The 17,501-nt window shown below is 44.0% G+C and overlaps 1 protein-coding gene across 2 annotated transcripts in view; it reads right to left on the bottom strand.

Annotated features, from left to right (window-relative positions):
• Nucleotides 1-1,831: 1,831 nt before the first annotated feature.
• CXHXorf38 (chromosome X CXorf38 homolog) overlaps nt 1,832-17,501 on the bottom strand; it is a 36,608-nt gene continuing 20,938 nt past the window's right edge. The window contains exon 7 of one of the 2 annotated variants that reach the window (XM_075956848.1): nt 1,832-2,345. The gene's annotated coding sequence lies outside the window, so the exon portion shown is untranslated. Of the gene's footprint in view, nt 2,346-13,608; nt 16,528-17,501 lie in introns of those variants that run through there. The other variant, XM_075956849.1, reaches the window with a different exon arrangement.

Consider the following 17,501-nt stretch of genomic DNA (forward strand, 5'->3'; position numbering starts at 1 on the left):
AGTCACAGAGGTCTATCTCCCTCTGCCTCCCAAGTGTTGGGATTAAAGGTGTGTACTACGACACACAACAACTCGCTTCCTTTTTTTGTTTTTTGCTTTAAGAACTTCAACTTTCAGCTTGCATATATTTTTAACACACTTTAAATCATTTAAAAATTTTCTTTGTCTTTGAATCTCTCTTTACTGTATATCTCTCTTTTTCTGACCACATGAGCCTTTAATTTACTAAGCAATATCAGTAGGACTAAAGGCGTGGCTTTGACAGCTGGATCCTTAGCTTTCCAGCCTCATGGCTGAGGTACTGGCTGTAGCCATGTTTATAGCATTTCAAGGTCCCTGCCAGCCAGCAAGCTACAACAGACAACACTCAAATCCTCTCTTGGTAGCCGGCCCTCCTGCCTCAAACAGTCAGAGTTTTCCCTGGCAGGATGGCCCAGAAAGCTGGCATTTTTAAATGGCACAGCTTTTTTCCTGCTATGGCTTAAAACCGAAAAGCATGCGTTCAGCTTTTAGTCAACACCGTTTAAATGTTTCGTGGCAGGACCTCTTAATGAGCTGCAGGCTTTGCAGCTAAAGCTGAGTCAGGAAGCCTCTTGGGGCTACCAGGTAGGAGCGGCACTCAGCACTTTAATTCTGAGACTGAGCGTGCAGCACAGAAATTCTTTTCATCCAAGTTATATCCAAATCTGACATGCAGAGCACTACGCAGTCTGAAAACACATCCCTGTATGGCGGCAGGAATCCGCCATGCTCTTCCGCCTGCCTAAGCCTGATTCTGCCTTCTGCCCAGGAGCAGGCCGGGAGCTCTGAGTCATCATCAAGGTCTCAGAGCACTCTCCTTCCGATCCCAAGCGGGAACACAAACATAAAGCCAGAGTTTGCACTGGCGGCACAGCCCCAGGAAGCCACGCTTTGAAATGACACAGCGTTTTTTCTGCTGCTGTTGCTGAATCAGGAAATCTCTCTACAGCACGCCACCAACAAACAGCAAAAATCTGTGTTAAACGCTCTCTTCCTTATTTTTAAGCCTTCTCAGGTTTTTTAAGTGGGTTTAGTTAGCCACACGTCTGGGCGTCATTTGTAGTAATAGGGGGCGGCGGCAGGGCTGCATCCCCAAGACCCCAGCCACCTGCCCGGCTCGGCTAGCTTATGCCCCGAAATAATTACACGGACACTGTATTCTTTTAAACACTGCTTGGCCCATTCTCTTCTAGGCTAATTCTCACACCTGGACTAGCCCATTTCTAATCATCTGTGTAGCGTCCCTAGGTGCGCTTACCGGGAAGATTCTAGCCTAAGTCCATCCTGGGTCGGAGCTTCATAGCGTGCGTCTTCCCTGGAGCAGGTAGCATGGCGTCTCTCTTGCGTCTGCTCCGGAGAGGAGAGCTGCGGAGTCTGACCTCACTTCCTCTTCCTCCCAGCGTTCTGTTCTGTTTACTCCTCCCACCTATCTCCTAACCAATGAGATGGGCCAAAGCAGTTTCTTTTAATTTAACCAATGACCTTCCTCCATCAGAGTTCCTCCTGCCTCTGGCCCCTCAGTACTGGGATTAGGGGTGTGTACCACCACACCAGCTGGAGAACATGTTCTTAAACGCTGAGTGTGTACTTGGCAGTGCACACTTGGCTTTTGATGTGGGTTCTGGAGCTCTTGCTCAGGTCCCTATGCTTCCAAGGCAAGTACTTTATTAACTGGGCTATTTTCCCAGCCCAGTTAATTAAATATTCTATGAACTCATAGAATATTTGTTTGTTTTTATATCCCAATCAATGTTTCTCTCCTCTCCTCTCCTCTCCTCTCCTCTCCTCTCCTCTCCTCTCCTCTCCTCTCCTCTCCTCTCCGTCCCTCCCCGCATCCACTACTCCTCCTGTTTCTCTTCAGATACAGGCAGGCCTCCTATGGATAACAGCCAGCCATGGTATATCAAGTTGCAGTAGGACTAGGCACCTCCTCTTCTATTATGGCTGGACAAAGCAATCTGGTAGAAGGGTCCCAAAAGCAGGTGACAGAGTCAGAGACAGCCCCTGCTTCCACTGTTAGGAGTCCCACAAGAAGATCAAGTTCCATCACTGTAACATATGTGCAGAGGGCCTAGGTCAGTCCCATGCAGGCTCCCTGGTTGTTCGTCCATTCAGGTTCTGTAAGCTCCTATGAGCCCTGGATAGTTGGTTCTATGGATTTTCTTGTGGTGCCCTTGACCCCCATGGCTGCTACAATTCTTCCTCCCACCTCTTCCACAGGATTCCCCGAGTTCCGAGTTCCACCTAATGTTTGGCTGTGGGTCTCTGCATCTGCTCCCATCAGTTCCCGGATGAAGCCTCTCTGATGACAGTTGGGCACCAATCTGTAGTATAGAAGAATATCATTAGGTGTCATTTCGTTGATTTTTTTTTTAATTTGCCAGTTGTGTTTGGTTCTTTCCTAGGTCTCCCACCTCTCAGTCCTGGCTCTCAGGGGTGACTCCCTCTCATGCTGTGGGTCTCAAGCTGGGCCAGTCATTGGTTGTCACCCACAATTTCTGTGCCAACTTTACCCCAGTACATTCTGTAGGCAGGACAAACTGTAAGTCAAAGGTTCCCTCCACTGGAAGCCTTGCCTGGTTACAGGAGCTGGCCAGTTCAGACTCCATATCCTGCTTTGCTAGAGGTCTTAGCTAGGGTCACCCTCATAGATTCCTGAGAGTTTCCACTGCCCTAGGTGTCTAGCCACTCCCCAAGATGCCCTCCAGGTACCAGCTGTCTCTCCTACTCTCTCCCTCCATCTTTCCCCACCTGATCCCTCCTGTTCCCATTACATAGTGTATTTTTTAAATAAAGAGTTTTAGGGCTGAGCATTTGCCTAGCAAGTGCAAGCCTTTGGTTCCATCCCCAGTACCCATGAAAACTTTTTTAAAGTCAAAATTCTGTTCGTATGTATCTTCCTGAGATGTAAAATAGTTGGTCATCTCACGGGGGAAAGTTAAGCTTTTATTTCTGATGCAAAGAGTAGTTGTTAGGAGTGAGCACTACTACCTCTACAAGAGTGAATATGGCACCCCAAAATGTGCCACTCAGCCACAGGGATTCCTTTCTAAAGGCACCCAGCAGATTCATTTCTTCAGAAAAACAGACGAACTTCCTCATAGAAACATGCCCTCTGCATAGCAAGAGAAACAATTTTCAGTGGAGAGAATTCTGCGCACACAGATCTCCCACTGACTGACTTTCTACAATTTGCCTCTCTTTGTCCAACCTAATACAAAAGAGCATCAGTCCTGCCACCTCCTCGGTTATGTAAATCTCTTACAAGTTCGTATGCTTTTCTCCTGTTACTCTCTTGTGTCAACTTAAGTCTTAGGTCCAGCTGGGAGCTATTTGGTGAGCAATAAACATGCCCCTCCCCTGCAATAGGACCCTCCAAAGTGGGCCCTGAGCAGAGAGGAAGTGAAGGAAAAGTGCAGCATCTGCTGGGCTCACAGTTGACCTGACGGCCAGGGGGCTGTGGGCCTGTGCAAAAGGCAAAGGCAATATACGCAAGATATTGAGAGGAGGCAGTGGTTCCACAGAGGCGGGGCACAACTGATCTTTTGCCATTTATACTGAGGGACCCCGGCTAGGAGACCATACAAAGGGGCAAACTGAGACACAACACACCAAACAACCATCGTCATCCTATATAGCTCCTGGCGGGGGTGAGAGGAGCACCCCACCTTTGGCCGCTGTACACACCTGAGAGAAACAGTAAAGAATGAGAGATTCGAATAAGGGCCACAGATGGCTGGAAAATTGCTTTTAGCACTGACTGAAAATAGCAGAGCCGATATAACGGCCTATTGTTTTATTCATCCAGCCTCATGAGGCACAATGCTATTTATTCCCTTTGGTAGAAATGATGAGCGAATATTCCAAGGAACTCAGCATGGAAGAGGGCAAAAAAAATCTTGAATGTCCCATTTTTATAAAGACACAAATTCAGAAACAGTTCCATGTTTTAAAAACAACACCCCCCCCAATAAAACAAAACAAAACAAAGCAAAAGCCTTGACCAGCATTCCAGGGCAAATTTAGTGAAATACATTTCTGATGTTTAATGTCTGAAATTAGGAGAGGAAAACTCTTAGAAAGTGAAATGTCATTATAATGCTTGATTCTAGGAAGACTCATCAAGAGATGGTAGCACTCAAGGGTTAAATATTTAATGAGGAGACATTTACAATGTCTCAAAGTATCTTCCCACAAATTACTTATTAATTGCAAAGGGGGAACCCCTGACTTTCCAGGGGAGAAAGCTGGCAACCACAACCTTAACATCATAAAGAGCCAGAGACGGCGTGCTTCCTAATACAATGCCCTGGAGGTACAACATCTCTTCTATTGTGTGCCTGCCAAAAATGAACACCCTCAAGATAGCTGTCACAGTCAGTTTGAGATGCTCTAATGAAATTCCTTAGCCTGGGTAATTTTTAAATAACAGAAATATATTCCTCGCAGTTCTGGAAGCCAGGAGGTCTAAAATTTAAGCATTTGGGAAATTCAGCATTTGGCGAGGTTTCTCTCCTTCTAAGAATTCCCCATGAGCCAAGCCTCTGGCAGGCCTGTGAGCAATTTTGATTAGGTTAGCGGAAGTGGAAGGACCCACCCTCAACACGGGCAGCACTTTCCAGTGGCCCAGACAGAAAGAGGTCGGAGGAAAAAAATCTTTGGCGTTTTGCCTGCTCGCCTTAGCTGTTGAGTGCTGCTGCCGACAGAACCGCCACCCTGCCACCATCCGCCAGTGATAGCAGAGCCTAGTTTCTTCAGCCTTCTGACGTGAACTGAAGACCGGAAACTCAGGGTATGCTCCAGGCCAGACTGGAGCTGTTTAGTCATCTAGCTTCCTGCATGGAGCAGCTACCGGGTTCCTAGACTCTCTCCTGTGTGAACACAGCCACTGCTGGACTACCCAGACTATACTGAGAAGTTTCTGTGTCCCAATAAATCTCACCGCCAATGCAATAATCAAAAACAGACCAAATCAAATGAATTAGAGAAAGTCCAGGTTTAATGGATACCATTTTTCCTGTGTGGCCTTCCAGTCTCCCAGAGAGGAGCAGGGGAAGAAAGACTGGAAAATCATGAGTTTGTTCTCTGGGGAGGCAGTTTAAATACACTGTGGGAGTAGTCTGGAGCATCTCTGGGGAGGGGTCAATGTTTGGCAGGCTTTCTTGGAGGTGGACTCTGGACTGAGGCAACTCCCAGACTCTTTGGATATATGGATACCAGGGGCTGAGGTGAAGCTTCCACCCACACATCCCAGACTCTTTGGGTATAGGGGTGCCGGCCCAAGTCTGGCTACTTCCTGCGGGCATGGGACGATGTGGGAATGGGGAGAGTTGGGAGTTGATGGGTTCACACTCAGCGGGAGGAGTGACTAGAGAAACATCTGGTTAACTGCCATCCTGGAGATCTCAGGCATCTGTTCCTTGAGGGAGATGAGAAGGCAGGTGGCTAGGAGAAAAGATATATTGTTATTATCGGCCCTATGCATGGGGCTAGCCATGGGAAGAGTTCAGAGAAGTGCCCTGGTTGTACAGAGAATAAGTGAGACGAGAGCAGATATGCCCTTTAAAACCAGATTTTAGTTGTTGGGTAGGTGTCCATTTGAGCCAGGAGAGGTGGTACTAATGATGAAGTTCCAGGAGCTAGTGTAGGTTCTGGCATTACCTAGAAGGCCCTCTGTAAGCTGGTCTTGGCCCAGACAGCAGGAGTGGCCTGCAAAATATGCTTGAAAATGGGCGGAGTTAAAATAGAATCTGGAGATTGTTTTTATCAGACCAGATTTCTTGATACAGCAGGACTTTTTTTTTTTAAGGAACCTGCAGGTATCTGTAAGACAACTGGAACAGATTTATGCCTTGGTGTCATAGCAAAAGGCTATGGCTTTAGGTTAAAAGGCATGAACATTTTAGAAGACAATTAAAGGAAATTGGAAACTCTGAAGATACACCTAAAACCTGTTAATCCTGGACTATGAAGCCTATATTGTTTTACAGGACACTTAGCAAATAAAGTGATGAACTACCAGTACCCTAAGTCATCAAACGCCCTCAGACAGATCTGGGAGGGATAAAGAAAGGAGCAGAAGTGAGACAGCTTTTTTAGCTACCCAGACAATCCCAAGTCTCTCCATAGTTTTTGGCAAACACCAGTAATTGCCTTTAACTGCTGAGCCCAGGAGGCCTGAAGATTTTCCTGTGCGGGGGTTTAGTCTACCTGTCTTGGCAGGGTGAGACGATTGATCCCCTGGTGTAGTGTCCAGGAAGCTGAAGAGGTAAAAGCAGCTTTCTGCTGTGTGGATGGCTTTGCCATATTCAAAGGCAAGCCTCTAAGCAGAAGGTCTTCTGCAACCATGCATCTACAGGAGCTAGCATGTCTCTCTGTCATAAGATCTTTTGTTAAATCCCATACTCTCAGATCTGTATAGGCACTTGAACATCAGGGTACCATTACCTGCTAGGTATATATAAATTAGACATGTAAGTTAAATTTAGACATATAGCTTACCCAATCAGTTATAGCTTATCAGTGCCAGTGAAGGCAAGAAGATTAGAAGGAATATTTTATTAAGTCAAAACATATTGGCGGCAGATTATCTCCTTGGTAGAACCAACACCCGTGGGTACTCTTACCAAAGATGGCGCTGAGGTTTTTACTTTGACCTCAACCAAAAGGGCAGCTATCCACGTTTGTATTTTTTCCAGAGCTGTTGTAATCTGGAGTTATAAGTTTTACAGATTTTAAAACAAACATACACACACAGACATAAAACAAGAATACTGTGGCCACATTATTTATACATATATATATTAACAGACAGACATAACTTTTTCCAGGAAACTGTCAGCTGACCAACTTAAAATCCTGGTGTAGGCTGCAGAAGCCAGAAAGCACACAGGTGGCCCCACTGAGGGCAGATCAACAGATGCTGTAGGGGAACAGAAACTAAAAGTGGAACACCTATGCAGCTCAGGGTGGGAGGGCAGGGGGACGGGAGGATCCCAGCATGACCAGGTCACATGCCAGGAGTGCAGACAAAAACAAGCAGTGAGAAGCAGGGAAGGGGTTTGGGGAGGGGGGAGCACAGCATCCAGAAACCATGGGCATATGGGGGCTTATTTACTTGTTTACATGCTGGTAAAAATTTGAGGCGTTAAGGACATATGGTGTCAGATAGCGCCAATTTAAAAAGATTTTATAAAAGGCAGCCCAAGGGCGTTTGAGAATTAGGCCTCGAATTCTAGGTACCCATTTCGCAAGTCTATGCCAAACCCAATGCCTAATGCAATGCATTCACTGTGGTAGATTTTGGGTCAAAATCAGAGGGGTAGCCGGGCGGTGGTGGCGCACGCCTTTAATCCCAGCACTCGGGAGGCAGAGACAGGCGGATCTCTGTGAGTTCGAGACCAGCCTGGTCTACATGAGCTAGTTCCAGGACAGGCTCCAAAACCACGGAGAAACCCTGTCTCGAAAAACCAAAAAAAAAAAAAAAAAAAAAAAATCAGAGGGGTATGAGAAATACACTTAACAGGACATCTAATAAAGGAATCCCATAGGGACAAGGCAGGCCCTTGTCCCAGTCAGGTTGGGCACCTGTATGGCCATGTCTTCCACAGGACAGCCTGGAAATCGTATGCTGCCCTGGGCCTCTAAAGGCAATGACTTGGAAATTGGAACTTACCCAGAGGAAGCCGATCTTAGCCTGACAGAGAGCAGGTACGAGGGAGGGTGTTTTCCCAACCTGTGGCCCCGTGTCGATGGGAAAAACAGCCTTCTCGGTGGGACCTCCAGATGAAAGGTTTTTGATTCAGATTCAATAATCTGAATCAGACCAAATCAAACTGAATTAGAAAAAGTCCAGGTTTAATGAATACCATTGCTCCTGGGTGGCCTTCCTGCCCCACAAAGAGATGGGAAAAGAAGACCAGAAAACCACGTGTTTGTTCTCTGGGGGGCAGTTTAAATACTCTGTGGCAGCAGTCTTGAGCATCTCTGGGGAGGGGTTACTGTTTGGCAGGCCTTCTCAGAGGTGGAGTCTGGACTGAAGCAACTCCCAGGGGAAGAGCGTTGGGATGGAACTTCCACCCAAACATATGGATATATGGGCGCCAAGGGCTGAGGTGATGCTTTCAACTAAACATCCAGACTCTTTGGATAAATGGATGCCAGGGGCTAAGGTGAAGCTTCCACCCAAACACATATCATGTAAGCCAAATTAATAAATTCCCTTTACAATCCTCCCCAATCTCTCGGTTCTAGTCTACTAGAGAGTCTTGTTTAATATATAGCTAAGAATGACTTTAAAATCTGGTCCTCCTGCCTCTACTTCCCAAATGCTAGATTAAAGGGCACACTACGAGGCCTGGTAGGCCCCACTTGGAACTGACATCTTGGGAGTTAGGTTCCAATATGAATATTTTTGAGACAGGGTCTCATTGTATATTCCTGGATGACCTCAAACTCATAGAGATCCATCTGCCTTTGTCTCACAGGTGCTGGGATTAAAGGTGTGCACCACCGTGTCCACCCCAAGCTATGAAATTTTTCCAAGAATACATCCATATTCAGATCATAGAGATGGGCATAAGGAAACAAACTGAGGGACATTCCACTAAACTTTAGGCTCGAACTGAATCTTCAAGGACACAGTCAATAAAAATAAGTCCTTGTCAGGTGGTAGTGCATGCCTTTAATCCCAGCACTGGGAGTTTGAGGGCAGCCTGGTCTACACAAATGAGTTCCAGGACAGGCTCCAAAGCTACAGAGAAACCCTGTTCTGAAAAGCCAAAAATAATAAATAAACAAATATTGTTCTATGGGATATTACAATGACAATTGGCAAAATTTGCTTATGGATTGTATACTAGTTTTGATGGTACATGTCTTGATTTTAAGGCTGTTGTAAAAGAAAGTATGTGGATGCCTACATGCCAGGAAATATACACCAGAGTTAAATACTCTCGGAGAAAGGAAGAAATGAAGAAAGCAAGAGAAAGAAACAACAAACAGAACGAAAGACTCTTAGATCCAGGTATGGTAACACATGCCTATAACTCTACCTCTCCAAAGGTGAAAGCAGAGGATCAGCAGTTTAAGGCCATCCTCAGTTACATAGTGTTCTGGGGGGGGGGGGGGAGGAAAGATAGACTCTCACTGTGAATCTAGATAAAGGATATATGAGGGGCTTTCTTTCTTTTTTTCTTTCTTGGGACTGTAAAGAGTATTCCAACTTTCCTATGAGTTTGAAATTATTTCAAAATAAAAACTTAAAAAGAACTGAAAGCACTCATTTGCAAGTGGGTTGGCTTGTGGTCACTCATGTCAAGCAGGATTCCAAAGGCCCTGTGACCAAGAATTAGCCTAGAAGAGGCTAGATAGAAATGGGCCAAGCAGTGTTTAAATGAATACAGTTTGTGTGTTATTTCAGGCATAAGCTAGCAGGCAGCCGGGGTGCTGGGGATGCAACCCCGCCGCCGCTCTTATCACTACAGAATGGTGCCCAGACATGTGGCTAACTGAGTCCACAGAAAGCCTAAGAAAGCTTGGAAAAGAATAGAGTAAAGCATGATTCTTGTGGCAATTTCTCAGGTCTACTCTGCTTGCCAGAGGCAAGCAAGCGCTCTCATCTAAGAGAGGCTTCCTGACTCAGCTTTAGCTGCAAAACCCTGCAGCTCATTAAGAGGTCCTGCCACGAAACACTTAAACGGTGTTGATGAAAAGCTGAATGCATGCTTTTCGGTTTTCAGCCATAGCAGGAAAAAAGCTGCGCATTTTAAAAATGCCAGCACTTGGGAGGCAGAGGCAGGCGGATCTCTGTGAGTTCGAGACCAGCCTGGTCTACAAGAGCTAGTTCCAGGACAGGCTCCAAAGCCACAGAGAAACCCTGTCTCGAAAAACAAAAAACAAACAAACAAACAAAAAAAGCTGGCTTTCTGGGCTGTCCTGCCAGGGCAAACTCTGACTCTTTTACGCAGGCGGTTCGTGCGGTTTGCAAGCACAGGCTGCTGAAGCTGGCTTGCTGACAAGGACCTTGAAACGCCATAGAGTTGTGGCTATAAACATGGTTACAGCCAGTACCTCAGCCATGAGGCTGGAAAGCTAAGGAATGGGCTGGATCCAGCCAGCAAAGCCACGGCTTTAGTCCTACTGAGATTGCTTGGTAAATTAAAGACTCATGTGGTCAGAAAAAGAGAGAGAGATACAGTAAAAAGATTCAAAGACAAAGAAAATTTTTAAATGATTTACAGCGTGTTAAAAATATATGCAGACTAAAAGTTGAAGTTCTTAAAGTAAAAAACAAAACAAAAAAAGCAAGAGAGTTGTTGTGTGTGGTAGTACACACCTTTAATCCCAACACTTGGGAGGCAGAGGGAGACTGACCTCTGTGACTTCAAGGTGTGGTAGTACACGCCTTTAATCCTAGTGCCTAGAAGGCAGAGACAAACAGATCTCTGTAGTTCAAGGTGTAGTAGTGTACACCTTTAATCCCAATGCCTGTGAAGCAGAGACAGGCAAATCTCTGAGAGTTCAAGGACAGCGTGGTCTACAGAGTCATTCCAGGTCAAAGATACAGAGAACCTGTCTCAAAAAGCAAAAAAATAAAAGTAAAAATAAACAAAATAGAGGTTAAAATAAAGCGCACAAAGATAGAAAATACACAGAGAATCTTGATACAGTATGCTATTATGCTCTGTTTGAATTATTTGAATGCTGAGGAAAGAGCAACAGCTGCTAAAAGATATTTGTTTATAAATGCTGCTGAACTAATCCAACATAGATATTTTGAAAATGTCTTGACTTTGAAATTTGGATCTAAGGACATGATGCTTTGGAAAGGAGTTTCTTATTTTGTTTTCACAGAGGATGAGACCCTGTTCATTTCTTCTATTCCGATTTGGTATGATGGACCACGCCCTCCTGAAGGGTTGGTGTGAACACCTTCAGAAAATTGCTTCACTCAACTGCCAACTGAGATGAAACTAGCACACAGATTATACCATGAAAGACCTAATTAATGATGCCCCCATTCAGCAGGAAGCAGTTTGGAGAGAAAAAACTGCGCCCATGTTCCCAAATATGGTTTATAAACATTCTTTAACATTTAAAGGGGGATATGATATAGATATGAATAATTTGTATTAGTATAGATTTTGCTTTATTGATAGAGATTTAAGGTCAATTTTGTTATATGTACTTCTGCTATTGATTAATATATTGTGATTGTGTAGTTCATTAAAAATGTAATGTATAATTAAAAAATAGGTTATGGATAATCATCAGTAATGGTCAAGCTTGTAGTCATGTTAGTTAGATTTTCTAGATATATAGAGATACATTTCAGTTAGATAGACATTCTTCATATCTTTCAAAGACTGCAGAATATGGCATTTAATGTTTTAATAACTTAGGACTTTTCATGACAATGAGACACTCTGCTCCTGGCAGCACCAATCTACTTCAAGAAGAAGATGGGCATAGAAGAGGATCCTTATGGAGTTTGATAGCCATTTGGGCAAGAAACTGCTCTTGCCTGGACTATTGCATAAACTGGACACAGAGAACCACAGAGAGAGGACTACTGAACTTGCCTAAAGGTGAGATGATCTTTCGGGGTTTCTGATTCATGAAAGAGTCTGCGAGACATTCTGCAGGACACAACAGATAGTGACTAAACTGACTTTGAAATGTCCTGCTTCATGGAAATGTCTCTGGATACTATGGGCCTGTAGGGCGAAGATTGATACCCCAACAATACAGAAAAACTTTGGGTGACTGTCCAGGCAGCAAGATGTCTCTGTCATTTCTAGAGTTTGAAAGTTACTTTTTTCTTGTTTGCTTAGGTAATATTGTATCTTTCTGGAGTCTTTGATGGAGTTAAGAATAGTTATAGTTTTCCTTAGTTATGATAAAGATTATTGTAATCTTTACTTGATAACTGTTTTGTTATATGTATTATGCTATGTTAAAGTTAAAGCCTTCCTTTTTTTGTTTAAACAGAAAAAAGGGAAGTGATGTGGGAATGTCATATATCAATCTGTTGATTTCATTGGTTAAGTAGTAAACAAACTGCTTGGGCTCATAGCTTAGAACATAGGTGGGTGGAGTAAACAGAACAGAATGCTAGGAGGAAGAGGAAGTCAGGTAAGACGCCTCAGATAGAGACGCCATGCTCCGCTCTCCTGGGCAGAGATGATTCAGCTCCGACCCAGGATGGACGTAGGCTAGAATCTTCCCAGTAAGCGCACCTTGGGGTGCAACACAGATGATTAGAGATGGGCTAAATTAATAGGTGAGAATTAGCCTAGAAGAGGCTAGATGGAAATGGGCCAAGCAGTGTTTAAATGAATACAGTTTGTGTGTTGTTATTTCGGGCATAAGCTAGCAGGCAGCCGGGGTGCTGGGGATGCAGCCCCGCCGCCGCTCTTATCACTACAGTAGCAGAGATGTAAATATACACTGGAAGGGTTCCTGCAGGTATCACAGCACATAGGAAGATGAACTGTGAAGAGGTGAGAATGAAAACTAGGTTTAGGCTGACTTGTCAACCTAGATAAACAGAGGCCAGGTTTATTGCCAGCATATTTAAACATATTATAATTTGGAAAAAATATCCTGGGATAAGACAATCCCCATTGCACAAGAAGGCATAACCAAAACTCAGCTCAATGTACATGTCATTTCTTCCAAGAAAATGGGTTCTAGAGATAGGCAGGCTACCTATACTAGCTTAAGGGACTAGGGAAAGGATCTGGCCTGGTCTCCGTCATACAGATAGCATAGAGGTCACCTGGGTATTAGCCATCTCTGGTCCTAGTTGTGAGAGAGGCCTGGCCCAACAAATAATGCAGATCACCAGGCTATTGATCACCTATAATTCCCAGCCTTCTGGAAAAACAGGTTATAAGTCCTTCCCTTTTAAAGAACAATGCTGGGTGCTTACACAAATAACATTCATTTTAAAGGTTACTTGTTTGTAAATCACCACAGAAGGTATTAGTATTTTAATGCATATGCAATTACTTTTCAACAATTGCTATTTATAAAAATTAGGATGTATTTTATGTTTATATGTATGAGCATCTTACCTACATGCATATATGTGCAACATGTGTGTGCCTTATGTCCTTGAAGGCCAGAGGGTTTCAGATCCCCTGGAACAGGAATTACAGAAGGTTACAAAAAGCCATGTGGGTGCTGGGAATTGAACCTAAGTCCTCTGCAAGAGTAACAAGTGTTCTTAACCACTGAGCCATCTCTCTAGCCCAACAATTGCCCTTTTTTTAACTATACAAAGTAAAATCATTGGGAAAATAGCCACAAAGTTTGTCATTTTCAGTGGGACTGGAGAGGTGGTTCAGTGGTTAAGAGTGCCTGCCGCTCTTCCAGAGGACCTGAATTTAGTTACCAAATACCCATAACTCCAGCTCCAGGGGATCAGAAACCCTCTTCTGGTCTCCACAGGCTCATTACACAATAGGTACATAAATATACATATACACATGTGCATAAAATAAAGTAAGTCTTTTAAAGATTTTTCATTAACAGACAAAAATTTATTACGGAAAGTTGTTGGAGAATAGGGTGCCCATATACTATCAAAGTGCATCCTAAGATTATCTGTTGATTAATGAAGGGGGAAAAACCTTTATAATGGAGAAATTGTTAGACAACTCTGTAGTCAAGTACCCAGGTTCCACAATGATGGAACACAGTGACACCAGGTGCCTTCCTAATAATGTACTAAAGACAATATAATTGGTGTTCTTGTTTTATAAAAACAAGAACAATGAGTTATGAAAAAGCCCACAAATTCAAATTAAGGACATTCTGAGAAGTCAATAGTTTAGACTCTTTAATAATATCAATGTTTCTACACAAGACAAAAAGGAGTGGGTGGGAAACTGTCCTAGATTAAAGGAGATTAAGCCCAGGTATAAATCAAATGTGAACTCTGACTGGCTTTTGAATTTGTTCTTTCTAACAAGAATGAGAGAAACAGAAACAAAGGCAGCCATCAAGCTCTAACAGTAACTATGTACTACCAGCTAACAGTGCTGTATACAGACCTGCATATTTATCAGTGGATAATGGCATTGTGGCTAGGCAGACAAATACCTTTGTTCCTAAAAGACAGATGCTAAAATATTTAGGGGTAAAATGATACTATGTCTTCAAATTACTGAAGACTGAATTTCTGTACCTGGTTGAGAAACTGAACTGCCATGGAGTTATAGGCCAGAGGGAACAAGTAAGTCTCTTCTAGACAGTTGGGGAGAGTGGGCTGGGTAGCTCGTAGAGACCTCAGTGCCCTGTGTGGGTTCAGGTATGGGAAGAAGGACGGGCTACAGGCAGCCAGGTCCTTCCAGGCCAATAGACCCGCATCAGCTGAGCATGGCAGCAGTGTGTGAGCAGCACGTGGACCCTGTGGGACCCTGTGTACTTTATGGCAGAGGCACAAAAGCTGCTGCTGGCTGTTGCTTCATCAGGGTCAGCAACGAGGTCGGCATTCGGTGCTCCATTGTTGGCTGGCAGCTTGACCGTCGTTGGCATTCCTCCATCTGAAGCGACCATGGCAGGTGTGGCAGCACTAGTGCAGAAAACTCGAGAATATGTGAAGACCAAGGAGTTCCAGGATTACATAACTAGCACCCACTTCTGGGGTCCTGTGGCCAACTGGGGCCTTCCAATGGTTGCCTTCAGGGATATGAAGGCGCCACCTGCTATTGTCGGTGGCCGCATGACAACAGCCCTCATGGCTTCTACTCCATGGCTTTCATGCGCTTTGCCTACTGGGTCCAGCCTCGAAATTATCTGCTGATGGCCCGCCATTTCACCAAGGTGGTGGTGCAGAGCATGCAGGCCAGCTGGTACCTGATGGTACCTTGACCTGGGGGGGGTCAAAGCCAGCAACCCCCCAGCCAAAGCTTGATGACTGGGGGTGGGGGGTAGCCTGACCCAGAGTTTGCTGTTTGCAAGCACTAGATTCTATTCCTCCAAAAGAAAGGCCAAGGAGAGTAGTGGTGGCACACGCCTTTAATCTCAGCACCCGGGAGGCAGAGGCAGGCGGATCTCTGGCCTACAAGAGCTAGTTCCAGGACAGGCTCCAAAGCCACAGAGAAACCTTGTCTCGAAAAAAAAAAAAAACAAAAAAAAAAAGAAAAAGAAAAAGAAAAAAGAAAAAGGAAAGCTTTCGTTTGGACTCTAAAACAGTGAAAACCTGATTTAAACCTGCAGTTTTGTTAATTAAAAAAAAAGCATCAAATTGATCTTGATTGTTGCCTGTTTTGTGAAATGGAAGGGAAAAAGTTTCCCAGGTAGTCAGGGTTAGACAAGGGAGGAAGACAGGAGGAAAACAAAATCATCTACTCATAGCTTTGCTAAAACCAAACCAAACCTCTCTAGGTTAGCAGGCTTTTGGGTGCCCTGGGAAAAAAGGGTGATGGTGTCACAGATGACTTATTAAAATTTGGTAGTGGCAAATCCCTAACGCCAAAGAGGAGGACACTATTTTTGTAGAGGAAACCATTCAGAAGTAGGTTTAAATAAATGTAGTGAAATTCCAGCTTAGATTTTGAAATACAAGAGTCTAGTGTCTCTTGGTGGCCTAGAACAATTATATGAGCTGCTATGAAGATGATTGTCAGAATGGTGGCTATCAGTCTAGAGTTTTAGGTAAGCACTCAGAAATCCTTTCCATTTATCCTTTAAAATAGAAAATCACAGCAGTTTACAAATTGATTAGGCCTACCCTGGGAATTGGAAACTAGCTAGGGATGGGGGGCGAGTGTCACTGGTCAGCTACAGTGTGCTCAGAGTACCCTCTAGAATTCACTGGGTGCCAACGATTTCTTAAACCAGAGAGCTTGGAAAGATGGAAGATGAGGTTGGGGGTGAGATTTCACCACAGAGGCAGGCTGTCTTCTGGAATTCGATCCACAACTTGCCCTGCTCAGGATTCTGCTGAATATAGGAGGCCTAGGTGGTTTCTGGGGGACCCAATACACATGTTCAGAAGTGCTGAACCTGCTTCTGACAAAGTCTGCAAATGCAAAGGAATTAGAAACACTTCTGCCAGGTTCTGACGCCATCAGCTCTTGGCTAAGACAGGAAAAGTTCATCTCATGCAGCATCCAAGCATTAGTCTTGCTTGTAGGAAGTCCCTTTCACTTTCTAAATATGAGGGTGAAGGGTAGGGAATAAATTACAGGACAGCCGACAATTATCTGTCGCTGTTCAACTGACTGCCCCATAATTTAACAGTTTAAAATAAGACTGTCTCACAGTTTTTGTGGTCTCTGAAGCATAGCCTGCGGCTGGAATATCTATTTCCAGGTTCATGATTGTTTGCCGTCTTTCGTTCCTTGTCCTCCTGTAGACATCTCCAAAAGACACAGCATGGCTTCCCCCACAGTGGTGTTTGCAAAGGACGGATGATGGAGTCTTACTGTTATAGCTTACACATGCAGTGATGCATCATCACTTCTGCTATGTTCACAAACCGACCCTGGTTAACTGTAGAATACAGAAGGTAAGGATAGTGAGGGGTCACCTTTGGAGGCTGGCCTGCCACACAGGTTCTGAAATAAAAACGACCCTGCTTTTCTGAAAGTCAGTATAAAGTAATAGAGACCTACCTTGGAAAGACCTGTCACAAAGGGCTCAGTTTATAGAGTTCTAAGGTCACCACTAATGTGCATATAACAGAACATGGGGTTGAGAAGTTTCTGGAAATTAAAAGCAGCTCTTAATAGTGTAGATAACTCAGACTATGTTGCAATAATACAAGCCAAGTCCTTAAAGTTACAAAGTAAACTATATTAAGATTTTTATTAAGACATTAAAGAATGTTTTTTACTTCACCTGAGTAGAAATTAATATTTTAGACATATCTCACAAAGTATATTTTGTAATTTGGATATATTTTAATAAAAGACGCTGTCAAGTGAAAGCTTTTCCGAGTAGGTAAATTTCTAATTACCCTGGCAAAGGAAAGGAGGTAATCTCTGCTGATCATTTTCTAAAGTCAGAGGCCAAATGCCTAGAGAAGTGATCGAAAAGACTGCAACTCTCCTCTCTAATTTGATGCAGCACTCAGCTCATTTACCTAATTTCTAACATGCCCACCTAGGACAGCTGGCCCTTTAGCACCTAGGATACTAGTGTTTAAAGTCATGTTAAGTAACCAGTATGTCAATAAAAACAAACTCTTCACATTATTAGAGTAACAGTCATTTCACAATCCTCTCAGGCATAATCCTCCCACCCTTACGAATATAAAACCATCCTCAGCGCTCTCCCCCTGCTCTCAGAAGCCAGCAACCCTCTCTGGTTTAGCAGAGCTAGTTTGCCATTAGTACGGGTGGCCCACCCCTTAAGTCATTTCCTAGAATTCAGGTGTTTTTACAGAGTTTAATATGTCACATTTTCTTCGGTTCTATGAACTTTCTGCTAAAGAAAAAGGTTTAAACTAAGGACCCACCTTATCT

The sequence above is a fragment of the Microtus pennsylvanicus genome, chromosome X (assembly GCF_037038515.1).
Source record: "Microtus pennsylvanicus isolate mMicPen1 chromosome X, mMicPen1.hap1, whole genome shotgun sequence".
Taxonomy (NCBI): domain Eukaryota; kingdom Metazoa; phylum Chordata; class Mammalia; order Rodentia; family Cricetidae; genus Microtus; species Microtus pennsylvanicus.